A 13,741-nucleotide genomic window follows, 5' to 3' on the forward strand; every position below is an offset into this window, starting at 1 on the left:
TTTATTTAACAGTAGTGACATTTCTGATCAGCTCATCAGCCAGTTATTTCACAAGGAACCTAAAATATCCTGAGCTGAGTTTGACAAACGAGGATAAACATTTTTCGAAAACTAGACAGTATAAAGAAGAAAACATTTGCTTGGCATTCAGTCAATAACGACTGGGGGTGAACAGGAAGAAACAAACGCCGCTGGGGCACAAAAAGGGAATAACTGCTCTCTGCTCAAACCCCTTAGAAGGCACACACTCACACACACACACACACACACACACACACACACACACACATGGCAGGGCTGGGTAGGATGGGTCCCTCGGGCGATGCTTAGTGTAGGCAGGGCAGGGCAGGGGCAGCCTGCCAGAGAGAGGTATGGGGCAGATTGTGTATTACCCACTCTAGCTAGCCTCTCCCTCAACAGACAGACAGCCCACAGAGTCCTACACATAGGAACCAACCATGCACTAAATTAGCAACAATAATATTCTACACTTAATATACCCCTCCCCTCCACCCCATTCCAAACCCCAACCCCCCATATACTGTACTGACTCTGCAGTGCCACACTGGGGTATATAACGAAAAGGACATTAACAATTAAGTGTGTGTGTGTGTTTGCGCATGCGTGTGGTGTGTGTGTGTTTGTGTATGTACAAAGAGAGAGACAGTAAGTTGAAATGTCATAGAGCAGATATTGCTGACCCCTGGTATATCACTGTCTAACAAAAATGATATGATATGTGTTTGATTCTTTTTATTTGTTTACACATACTGTAATGGCATAGTGTGAAGCATCTTGTAATGTGTATTTTAATGCACTTATGCACAGATGTCATCCTGCAAATTTTTCTATATTGTCTTATGGAATGACATAAACACAGAATTAATAAACACAAAAAATGTATCTTTCCCTGCTTCTGGTGCTCGTCAAATGAAGAAATTAAGCCGACTTGACCCTCTCCTGACTGGAGGAGAACTCTTCCTGCACGGCCTGGACCTGTTTGGGATGGAACACCTGCTTAGCTGTAAAGGGAAAATGAGAATACATTTAGTGCATTCGGAAAGTATTCAGATCCTCTGACTTTTTCCACATTTTGTTACATTACAGCCTTATTCTAGAAGGGATTAAATCGTTTTCCCCCCTCATCAATCTACACATAGTACCCCATAAATTACTAAGTGAAAACAGACGTTTAGAAATTTTTGCCAATGTATTACAAATTTAAATGGAAATATTACATCTACATAAGTATTCAGACCCTTTACTCAGTACTTTGTTGAAGCACATTTGGTAGCGATATAGCCTTGACTCTTCTTGGGTATGACGCTACAAGTTTGGCACGCCTGTATTTGGGGAGTTTCTCAGATTCTTCTCTGCAGATCCTCTCAAGCTTTGTCAGGTTGGATGGGGAGCGTCGCTGCACAGCTATTTTCAGGTCTCTCCAGAGATGTTCGATCGGGTTCAAGTCTGGGCTCTGGCTGGCCAACTCAAGGACATTCAGAGATGCCAGCTTTTAGAAGAGTCTTGGTGGTTCCAAACTTCTTCCATTTAAGAATGATGGAGGCCACTGTGTTCTTGGGGATCTTCAATGTTGCAGAAATGTTTTGGTACCCTTCCCCAGATCTGTGCCTCGACACAATCCTGTCTCGGAGCAATACCTTCGACCTCATGGCTTGGTTTTTGCTCTGACATGATCTGTCATCTGTGGGACCTTATATAGACAGGTGTGTTCCCTTACAAATCATGTCCAATCAATTGAATTGACCACAGGTGGAGTCCAATCAAGTTGTGGAAACATCTCAAGGATGATCAATTGAAACAGGATGCACCTGAGCTCAATTTCAAGTCTCATAGCAAACGGTCCTAATACTTATGTAAATAAGGTATTTCTGATTTTTAGTTGTAATACATTTGAAAAAACCTGTTTTCACTGTGTCATTAGAGGGTATCGTGTGTAGATTGATGAGGATTTAAAAAATGTAATTCATTTTAGAATTAGGCTGTAACATAATAAATTATGGAGTAGGGGAAGAGATCTGAAAGCTTTCAGATTGCAGTTCAGCAACTTCAGGAAGTATTCATACCCCTTGACTTATTCAACATTCTGTTGTATTCCTTCAAATTGTTCACGTTCTCTCAAGTTGGATGCGACTCTAGTGTATTTTTGGCCTTGTGTTTATAGGTTATTGTCCTTCTCAAATTTGAATTGGTCTCCCAGCGTCTTTTGGAAAGCAGACTGAAGCAGGTTTTGCTCTAGGATGTTGCCTGTGCTTAGCTCTATTTATTCTCTCATCCTAAAACACTCCCTAGTCCTTGCCGATGACATAACATGATGCAGCCACTACCATGCTTGAAACTATGAAGAGTGATGTGTTGTGTTGGATTTGCCACAAACATAACTCTTTGTATTAAGGACAGAAAGTTATTGTCTTTGCCACATTTTTTACAGTTTTACTTTAGTGCCTTATTGCAAACATGTTTTATAATATGCTTTATTCTGTACAGGCGTCCTACTTTTCACTCAATTAGGTTCGTATTGTGGAGTAACTACAATGTTGTTGATCCATACTCAGTTTTCTGCTATCACAGCCATTTAACTGTTTTAAAGCCCCCATTGGCCCCATGGTGAAGTCCCTGAGCGGTTTCCTTCCTCTCCAGCAACTGAATATTTGTAGTGACATGGTACACCATCTAAAGTGTAATTCATAACTTCACCATGCACAAAGGGATATTCAATGTCTGCTTTAATTTTTTTTTTTTTTTACCAATAGGTGCTCGTCTTTGTGAGGCATTGGACAAACTACTTGGTCTTTGTGGTTGAATCTGTTTGAAATTCACTGCTCGACTGAGGGACCTTACAGATTGGGTATATGTATTGGGTACAGAGACGAGGAAGTCATTCAAAAATCATGTTAAACACGATTATTGCACAAAGAGTGAGCCCATGCAACTTATTATGTGACTTGTTAAGCACATTTTTCCTCCTGAACGTGTTTTTGGCTCGTCATATCAAAGGCGTTGAATACTTACTGATTCATTTAATCTGTTTTAAATTCAGGCTGTAACATAACAAACAGTCAAGGGGTGGGAATACTTTCTGAAGGCACTGTACATGTACATACAGACATTTCAATAATATCTCCAAGCGAATCACTTAAGAATGATCTACTTATTTGCATGGGGAAAATAGTAATATAGCCTAAATGATTCATATTGTGCATGCATAAAGAAGTGCCTTCAGTATTGAAAATAACTTACACTTCTGGGTTACGGTTACAGTCTATTTCAAGCTCTCTCAGTTGGTTGAAATCCTTCTGTGCCTTACTGAGAAATGCAACACACTTGCTAACTCCAGTACTTCATACAACATGGTACATGTTGGTGCTTTTGAAAGTATTTCTTAATAAATGAATCATAATCATTTTACCATGTTTTTTAAATCAGGAAACACCAGACATATAGTGGACTGTAAAATAAAATGTCACACATATTTTTGTAGAGACTTTTATATTGTTGTATTGAAAGGTAGCCATCCATGAGCCGCTCTTTCTCTGGCGACCGAGGGGTCAGTGCCCAGTGTGCACTGTGTGTCCGTTAGCCCCACGTTCAGCCGGTGTGTGTGTTCGACCGTTGTGTGTGTTTTTAGTCGGTGTGTGTAGTCGTTTCAGTAGATATGTGTGTTTAGACACGCACAAATTGTGTTCAGTAGATATGTGTGTTCAGTCGGTTTGTGTGTATGGCCAGTCTGTGTGTGCGTGTTCCGTCAGGGTCTCTCAGCCTGAGGAGTGTATCGAAGGGACACTGCAGGGCGAGAGGAAGTGATGCATCACAGGTATCATGTGGTGTCCCCTCCATTTTGTCCCTGAGCAGCTCCATTTCTTGGTTGTACATCGGCTGTGGAGGAGAAACTTTGCTCCACGCTTAGTTACACTTAAAGCTGAGCCTAAACACGTCTGGAACAGACCCCGACTGCTGCTAAACAGGCCTGTGAGAGCTCGAAGAAGGCAGGCAGGAAGAGGGCACACACACACACACGCACACACAATTCACTCCACAGCAATTTAGAAACACATAATAAAAACCATGCTATTTCGTAGTAATATTGTAATAATTCAGCTGTCAAATTGTAATTTAAAAGCATTCTCACTGCATTAAAAAGATAATGATTCAAATCAGATCAATTCCATATCACCAGTCACTCGTAGGCTCAGTCACTGGTATACTTTTATTTACAAAGCCATTTTGGGTTCACTACCTTTTTATTCGTGCATTTTTATTGTTCAGAAATGTGGCGGGTACTCTCTTCGTTCGCTGGACTTTATCCTGCTAACTGTTCCAAATGTCCGAACTGAATTTGGTAAAAGGTCTTTTATGTACTCTGCGCCATCGTCTTGGAACACCTTACAAAATACTTTGAAACTTGAAGAACTTGTCCCGATTGGTGTTTTTAAATCACTGATGAAGGATTTTGAGGCTGATTCCCTGACCTGTCAATGTTTTTAATTTGCTGTTTAATACTCTTGTATAAATGTTTTTTACTAGATTACTTGTAGTTTTCCATGTTGTCTGTCTGTATTTTTTTTGTAATGACTTAGTGCTGCCTATTTTGGCCAGGGAGCAATTGAAAAAGAGATTTTAATCTCAATGAGTGCTTCCTGGTTAAATAAAGGTAAAAAAATCTCTGTTTTCCCAAACCCTAAAAAGAGCATTAAATCTCCTAACCAACCAGTTCTCTCCGAGTCCAAGTAATCCCCAACCTTTAAAATAAGACAATGCTAGAAGATCGAGAAACACCACCTTTTCGCCCGTCTGTCTGTATTTTACAACTAACAAGGAGTTAAACCCATTCTGACACAATCCTCATTTTCCCATTTTCCCTATAAGTACTCAGAGTTACGTCTCGGAATGAACACACGACACTGAGCTGGCATAATCTAATGCACATTTACGGATCAAACTTAGTGATACATTAAGGTTATGAAACGTCTTAGGAGAGCAACAGGCCCTGGCAGTAGCCTGCAGGTTCTCATCACAATAGGTCTTAGCTCTGTCTCCCACCACAAATCCTTCAAGCTAGCACAGGATAGAAGAGGAGAGGAGAGGAGAGGAGAGGAGAGGAGAGGAGAGGAGAGGAGAGAGAGAGAAGAAAAATATTATCTACAAATAAAAAAGGAGATAGTAACACTATAAAAACAATAACAGGAGTACCAGTGCCGAGTAAATGTGCAGGGGTACGAGGTAGTTAAGAACAGCAGCAGCCCGTGTGAAGAGTGTGAAAGTGTGTCTGTGTGAGTGTGTGTTTGTGTGGCGTCAATATGCATGTGTATGTGTGTTTTCTGCATGTGAGCTCATGCTGTGTATGTCAGTGTAGGATGTGTGAGTGCATGGATAGAACCAGTACAAGAGAGTCAGTGCCAAAAACATGTAGATAAATGAATGTATAATGAAAGGGGTAAATGTAAATAGTCCGGGTAGATGAACTGTTCAGTAGTCTTATGGTTTGGGGGTAGAATCTGTTCAGGAGCCTTTTGTTCACAGACTTGGCGCTCCAGTACCCTTTGCCATGCGGTAGCAGAGAGAACAGTCTATGACTTGGGTGGCTGGAGTGAAAAAATGTTGGGCCTTCCTCCGACACCGCCTGGTATAGAGTTCCTGGATGTTCAGGGGGGAGTTGGCGGGGAGTTCGTCCCCAGTGATGTACCCTCTGTAGCGCCTTGCGGTTGGATGCGGAGCACTTTACTATACCAAGCAGTGAAGCAGTCAAGTTGCTCTCATTGCTGCAGCTGTAGAACTTTTTGAAGATTGAGGGACCATGACAAATCTTTTTAGCCTCCTGAGGGGGAAGAGGCGTTGTCATGCACTCTTCACGACTGTGTTGGTGTGTTTAGAACATGATAGGAACATGAAGCTCTCAACCCGCTCCACTACAGCCCCGTCAATGTGAATGGGGGCGTTTTCGGCACTTAGGGCTGTCCATGTTGGGTAAACAGCCTAAGGAGGAGTCCTTGCTCCCATGTCTGAATTGTGTGTGCGTGTTTCTTCTCATCCAGGGATAGACCCGCAGTTCTCTCACAACAGAATATGCAGCCTCCCTCTTCTGCCACCTGTTCTGCTGTTGGTGGGGTTAACAATCTGTGCGTGTCTATGTGCGTGAGTGTTTCCCCTCTTTACCACCCATTCTGGCACTTCCACAGTTAAAGACGAGGGACGGGAGTGTGTGTGTGTGCATGTGTGTGTGTGTGTCTAATGACGGGAGAGTGATAGAGCAAAGCCACAGACAGGGTGACTCAGGTCCCCTCACTCATTCCCCATTGGCTCTCCCAAAACGCATCACTCCTGCCCTTCAACAAATCCCAGACTGCCATGTGGTGCTGGTCTCCCATTGGAGGATTGCTATTTAGCAAAGTGCTCTCAGGCGAATCATGGGCAGGGTCCCTGGGACGTGAGTGAAATACTATTTGAAAAAAGCATAGAATTTCCACTGAGATTCGGATAAATGTTTTCTCTCTTTTCTTCTGCTGCTGATTTTTACAGTTAAAAGAAAATTTAACCGATGAAATAATGCTTTGCCACCGAAACAGTTTTGTCAAAGCACAGAAAGGGCAGCCATTTTACATTAACGACAGTAGGACTCAAAAACAATACACAGGCACAAAATGGACAATTTCAAGAACAACTTCCCTGGGCCTGGGATAGAATGGACTAGTAGGTCCTGATACGACAGCGGGTGTGTATGTTTGAGAAAAGTAATTACAATCAGCCCGGCCTGGCACATTACTGAGCAGCAACCTGGGGAGTCTGTGTGTGTGTCTCAGAGCAACATGGGGAGTCCACTCATGGACAACTGACTTAGCAAATAAAAACAAATGCCAAGCAATTTTACCTTGCCTCCCTTTCAGTGTGAAATGATCCTATTAATCCAGTACAACTGAATTTTCCTCTATTACATCAACTGTTATTTCTCAATAAATATATCACTCCAACAGACCAGAACAATCTTTGCAAAACAAAATTACTGTGTGCAAGATTGTAATGGATCATAATATACACGATGTAATACATTATTATTTCAATAATTAACCTGTGAAGCCCATGAGAGCTCCCTCCGTGGCCAGCTGTTGTAGACCTCCGTCCTTGTAGTCTATCGAGACCAGGTCTATGGCTTGTAGACTGAAGGCTTTGGTCATTACCACCACCTTATGACGGACATGTAGCAGCTCCCTGGCATCCTTGGTCGGTATCCTCCCTGGCATCCCTGGTAGGAGGGAGACACATGGAGAATTAATATATTAGGTTTAGATTGACCTCTTTTCTCTGTTGAGAACTCCGTGATCTAAATAGTCACCACACGATAGTTTTCTCCCGAATGGCGCAGCGGTCTAAGGCATTGCATCGCAGTGCTAGAGGCATCATTACAGACCTGGGTTCGATCACAGGCTGTGTCGCAGCCCACCGTGACCGGGAGACCCATGAGGCGGTGTACAATTGTCCCAGCGTCATCCTGGTTAGGGAGGGCTTGGCCGGCCGGGATGTACTTGTCCCATCGCGCTCCAGTGACACCTTGTGGCGTGCTGGGCGAATGCACCCTGACTTCAGTCGCCAGTTGTACGGTGTTTTCCTCCGACACATTGGTGCGGCTGGCTTCCGGGTTAAGCAAGAAGTGTATCAAGAAGTAGTGCGGGTGGAAGAATTGTGTTTTGGAGGATGCATGGCTCTCTATTTTTGCCTCTCCCGAGTCCCTCTGGGAGTTGCAGCGATGGGACAAGACAGTAACTTCCAATTGGGAAGAAAAAGGAGTAAAATAAAAAAAATAAAAAATAAAAAGGGGATGGAAAATTAATGATAAGCACTTTTTTAAAAGGTTTTCAACAATGATACTCGAATCACAGACAAAAGTTAATTATGACGACTTACTTCCGTTTGAATATTTGAGAAAAGTTTTAATTACATCAAAAACACCTATCTTACAGTTTTGATGTCCCCATTCAAAATGAAGAGAATGCACATGCTACATAAGTGATAATGCCCTCGAAGCCAGAGTTTGGAGGACATATTGACAGGGGTGGTGATAGGCCTGAGACAAAGACGAGGGCTGGCAACCGTGCCAATGTATCCTACAAACACCGGCTTTGAGGGCATTATCACTTTTATACAATAGGTTACCAACATATTCAAATAACGATTGACATATTTTAATACAAATTATTTGGATGAATTTATTCAATCTATTTCATCCTTTCATAAGAATATAGTCCAAACACAAATCTAGGGTTGATATCCAAGCCAGATGGTCGTTCGTTCTATCGGTTCAGTTGCCAGAGACAGGACACAGTCGATCGTTCTGAATGTTCCATTGCCATGTTGGCTGGCAACATTCTTATCCCTTGCTTGCTAGCTAGTCAGCTACGGCTAACTTACAGTCACGTACAGAGGGTAGAATAACAGCAAAGTAGGTGCATTTGCATTTGTTCAAGCTGTTTTCTAGTGACATTTATTTGGATACATCCATAGCAATGAGCTAAGGAGGCAATTTCGCCTAGCATAGGAAATGTGCTCAATCGTCAGGACTCTGTTGTTCAAAGGAGCTAGCCAACATCACAGCTAACACAATCACTTCAAATTGAAGCTGGAAAGACTGCAAATTTAGCTGCACTTTGTTTCGTTTGACCTTTTTTTCAATTGACATTTCTTTGTACATATCCATAAAAATGATGCAAGCTGATTCATGATTTCAACTGGCTGAGAAACGCTGCCTGCATGTCCGTCCATCTCATCCCAACTCCCGACACGTTCATTACTATGGGACAGCTGGAAATCTAATTGAATATTTTCAGGGAAGCGTAGAGGTGGATCAGAGACTCACCAGCAGCAAGAGCGACATCATTGATGTATACAGAGAAGAGAGTCGGTCCAAGAATTGAACCCTGTGGCACCCCCATAGAGACTGCCAGAGGCCCAGACAACATGCCCTCCGATTTGACACACTGAACTCTATCAGAGAAGTAGTTGGTAAACCAGGTGAGGCAATCATTTGAGAAACCAAGGCTATCGAGTCTGCCGATGAGGATGTGGTGATTGACAGAGTCGAAAGCCTTGGCCAGGTCAATGAATACGGCTGCACAGTATTGTTTCTTATCTATGGCGGTTAAGATATCGTTTAGGACCTTGAGCGTGGCTGAGGTGCACCCATGACCAGCTCTGAAACCAGATTGCATAGCGGAGAAGGTATGGTGGGATTCAAAATGGTCGGTTATCTGTTTTTTGACTTGGCTTTCGAAGACCTTAGAAAGGCAGGGTAGGATAGATATAGGTCTGTAGCAGTTTGGGTCGAGAGTGTCTCCCCCTTTGAAGAGGGGGATGACCGCAGCTGCTTTCCAATCTTTTGGAATCTCAGACGACACGAAAGAGAGGTTGAACAGGCTAGTAATAGGGGTGGCAAAAATTTCGGCAGATAATTTAAGAAAGAAAGGGTCCAGATTGTCTAGCCCGGCTGATTTGTAAGGGTCCAGATTTTGAAGTTCTTACAGAACATCAGCTGACTGGATTTGGGCCAAGGAGACATGGGAAAGGCTTGGGCGAGTTGCAGTGGGGGGTGCAGTGCTGTTGACCAGGGTAGGGGTAGCCAGTTGGAAAGCATGGCCAGCCGTAGAAAAATGCTTGTGGAAATTCTCAATTATATTGGATTTATCGGTGGTGACAGTGTTTCCTATCTTCAGTGCAGTGGGCAGCTGGGAGGAGGTGTTCTTATTCTCCATGGACCTTACAGTGTCCCAGAACCTTTTTGAGTTTGTGTTGCAGGAAGCAAATTTCTGCTTGAAAAAGCTAGCTTTGGCTTTTCTAACTGCCTGTGTATATTGGTTTCTAGCTTCCCTAAAAAGTTGCATATCACGGGGGCAGTTCGATGCAAATGCAGAACGCCATAGGATGTTTTTGTGATGGTTAAGGCAGTCAGGTCTGGAGAGAACCAGGGCTATATCTGTTTCTGGTTGGGGAAAGCTTATTTAAGATGGTGAGGAAGGCATTTAAAAGAAATAACCAGGCATCCTCTACTGACGGGATGAGATCAATATCCTTCCAGGATACCCCGGCCAGGTCGATTAGAAAGGCCTGCTCGCTGAAGTGTTTCAGGGAGTGTTTGACAGTGATGAGTGGAGGTCGTTTGACCGCTGACCCATTACGGATGCAGGCAATGAGGCAGTGATCACTGAGATCTTGGTTGAAAACAGCAGAGTTTAATGGCCTCACGGAGGCAATAACTACACTGTTTGGATTCAACTATATTCCCAGGCACCTTGCCATGGTTAAATGCTTTCTTAAGCAGAGACGGAAAACAAAGTGTGTAAATAATGACAAAGCATAGATATTTAGCCACTTAGGAGAGAAAATAGATAGTGTACGCTGGAAGAATCCGACTGTAACACACTGTTATTGACAGTCAACTGGGCCCGGTTGTCACGTTCTGACCTTTATTTCCTTTGTTTTGTCATTATTTAGTATGGTCAGGGCGTGAGTTGGGGTGGGCAGTCTATGTTTGTTTTTCTATGATTTGGGTATTTCTATGTTTCGGCCTAGTATGGTTCTCAATCAGAGGCAGGTGTCATTAGTTGTCTCTGATTGAGAATCATACTTAGGTAGCCTGGGTTTCACTGTGTGTTTGTGGGTGATTGTTCCTGTCTCTGTCTTTGCACCAGATAGGACTGTTTAGGTTTTCCATGTTTATTGTTTTTGTAGTGTCCATGTGTACATTTACGTATTAAAAGAACCATGGACACTTACCACGCCGCATATTGGTCCTCTGATCCTTTTAGCCTCTCCTCTTTGGAAGAAGAGGAGGAAATCCCTGACACCGGTTTCCCGATAGCGATGGAACTTAGGTTTATGAGTGTGTTAATAATGCATCTTTCCTACAGTGGCAGAAGATGTAACATGCATTCCCAAAAACACCTGTCAGAGAGAACTTTCGCTAAGTGGTCGTCATTGTGTCAATACTGCTCTCAGATTAGCGTCTTCCCTTTCCAATCTTACCTTAACATTAGAATTTTTCCATGATACTGACAACGGATCAACTCCCAGAGCAATGAATCACCTATGGCTACAAATATTGTGGCGGCTTATTCTATTGCTTACCCTATAATAATGAACTAAATCAATATTTGGCACATCATTGCGCACATGTTACACATCATGAAATATATTGAGGTAGTGTACAAATAGCTAAATACAACTAAATTGAATTAACACAAAATGGATTTCACTATGATTTAAATATATAGGTCCATGTAGCCTATACCGTATTCATCTTTTGCAGTCATCTCGGTTATCACTTGAAGCTTCTTTATTATATCCTTCGCTTGTTACACAAAGAAATGGGCAGCTTTGTATTTGTAGTCAGTCACATTCGTTCTGAAGTTATCAGCGGTCACAGACAGATAAACATCGTGATTTTGTGTTTAGCAGAGATCTTCTGTGTAAAAAGTGGCGTGGAAGGGCACACAAAAAAAGCAACTAACAACGGTACTTAGCTGTTCTACGAGTGGTCTGAGGCAGTCGTTAAATAACAAGCGTTTTCAAGAGCAACTTTAACAATGGTTTTGGGAAACAACTCGGAGAACTAACGATGCTCCTATAAAGGTTCTAACACTGAACGTAGCCTTAAGATGCTTTTGGGAATGCTTTTGGGAAACCGGGCCATGGGCTCTGTGTAGCAACCTGACTGGGATGGAACTTTGTGGTATACCAACGATAACCATGCCAAACAAAGAAAAGGACAGAACAACTAAAAATTCTACAAGGAGCTGTTACATCTGCAGGAGAATAACTTCAAAAGCTTTGTCCAAATACTGGTTGAGTCAACAAACAAAAGAATGGACAATCTGACCAGAGAGGTCCTGGACCCGAAAAACAGTCTGCACATAAAAAGGGTTGAAAAGGGACTGCAGCAACATATGACAAATCCATGAGAAACGACATCAGCAATGTCTGTGAATCTATGTTAACAATGACAGGAAACAGGAATAGCTTGAAAGACAATCGAGGCAAAATAACATTGTTGTGAATGGAATGCCAGTCTCCACATGAGACCTGGACGGAGTCTGAAGAGAAAGAGAAGAGAGTGATTGATGATAAAACTCCATCTGCAGCTCATTGCTATGAGTAGGGGGTGAAAGACTTTGGAGAAGCCCCAATCCGTTCAATTTATTGAACGGAGTGAAGTAATGGATCTCTAAAAAGTCCACATATGTAACTAAAGTGAAGGGTGAAATTGAAACTAGCTGGAGGAAACTCCAACACGGTTGCTGAGGTGAAGGATTAAATTGAAGCCTTAGCTGGAGGAATTGTTGTATTTCCAGTGTCGTTTTCGTTGCACTTTGCATTCAGTAAAATCTATGAAACACATTAGTATTATGAATAGTATTGACGTAAGGTGGGAGAACCGAGGACATTGTGGTTTCTAGTGTTTACAGAACAACTGGCTCTGAGCGATTAGGATCAGGATCTGAAATTGTAACAGTAAGCAACTGAAACAAAATGGATGACTGCAGTGTAGACGTTATTATGAGTACATGTTGCATGGGTTGCTAAGGCATAAGGTTAAAGTTATAGTTCTGTACCTGTTTTTTGATGTTATGTATTATGTCATTTTATGTAGTTATGCCCTTTGCCTGTAATTGTCAATTAATGTTATGCATTATGTCATGTTTTAAGTGTGGACCCGAGAAAGAGCTTTGGCTATAGCGAATGAGGATCTTACTAAAATACCAATACATACTAAATGGTTCGAATTGAAGACTGACATGGAGCCCTCTGGCCCAGGTGACAGACCCCAATGATTTGTGATAAGATTCCTGAGGTTCAAAGACAAGGTGGCTGTTATGGAGAGAGCCAAGAACTTAAGAGGAAACACCATCTTTCTTAAGATAACTTAAAAATAACTGATCCCAGCCATGACGGCTACCAGACAGTGCAGGGACATTACCACAACATGCTCATTGTCCACCCTCCCACAAAAACGCTTGAAGGGGTAAGAGAGCCAAGCAGATGGGTTCATAGATTCAGCCCTGAATCCAGATTGACAGCTTGCTTGTTTTTTTTTCATATTATATATATATATATATCTAAAAAGCTACCAAGGAAAGGGCCAAAAATAGCTCATATTATATATATAGCCTTAGAAATCAGGTTCATGGAATCAATAACTTTCTAACTTCAGATAACATTAATATATTGGCCATTAATGAGAGTCAGATAATTCCTTTGACTATACAATAGTAGCGATAACGGAATATAACATCCATAGAAGAAAAACAATGGGGAGGTGTCGTTGTAAATGTGAGATATGATGCTGTGAAGTTCAGAGAGGATCTCATTCCAAAGTGTGTTGAAGTGTTGTGGTTGCTGCTTCACCTGCCACATCTAAAGCCTCTTATTTTGGGGTGTTGCTATTGGCTTGTCACGCCTTCTCCCGCTTGAGCGCGCCAGGCGGCCCATCATTACACACACCTGTCACCATCATTACGCGCTTCGTGGGACTTACCTGGACTCTATTACCTTATTGATTGCTTCCCCTGTATCCGTCACGTCCTCAATTTCTTCACTGTGTCTGCATGAATGTTGTTTTGTTCCCCTTGTCCAGACACTGTCCTTGTTTTGTTTCATGTCCGTTATTAATTAAATATTCCATCCCTGTACTTGTCTCCCAGCATCTGTCCTCACATAGCCACCAAGTGATAGCAGTCAGTAT

Source organism: Oncorhynchus keta, chromosome 7, assembly GCF_023373465.1.
Source record: "Oncorhynchus keta strain PuntledgeMale-10-30-2019 chromosome 7, Oket_V2, whole genome shotgun sequence".
Lineage (NCBI taxonomy): Eukaryota > Metazoa > Chordata > Actinopteri > Salmoniformes > Salmonidae > Oncorhynchus > Oncorhynchus keta.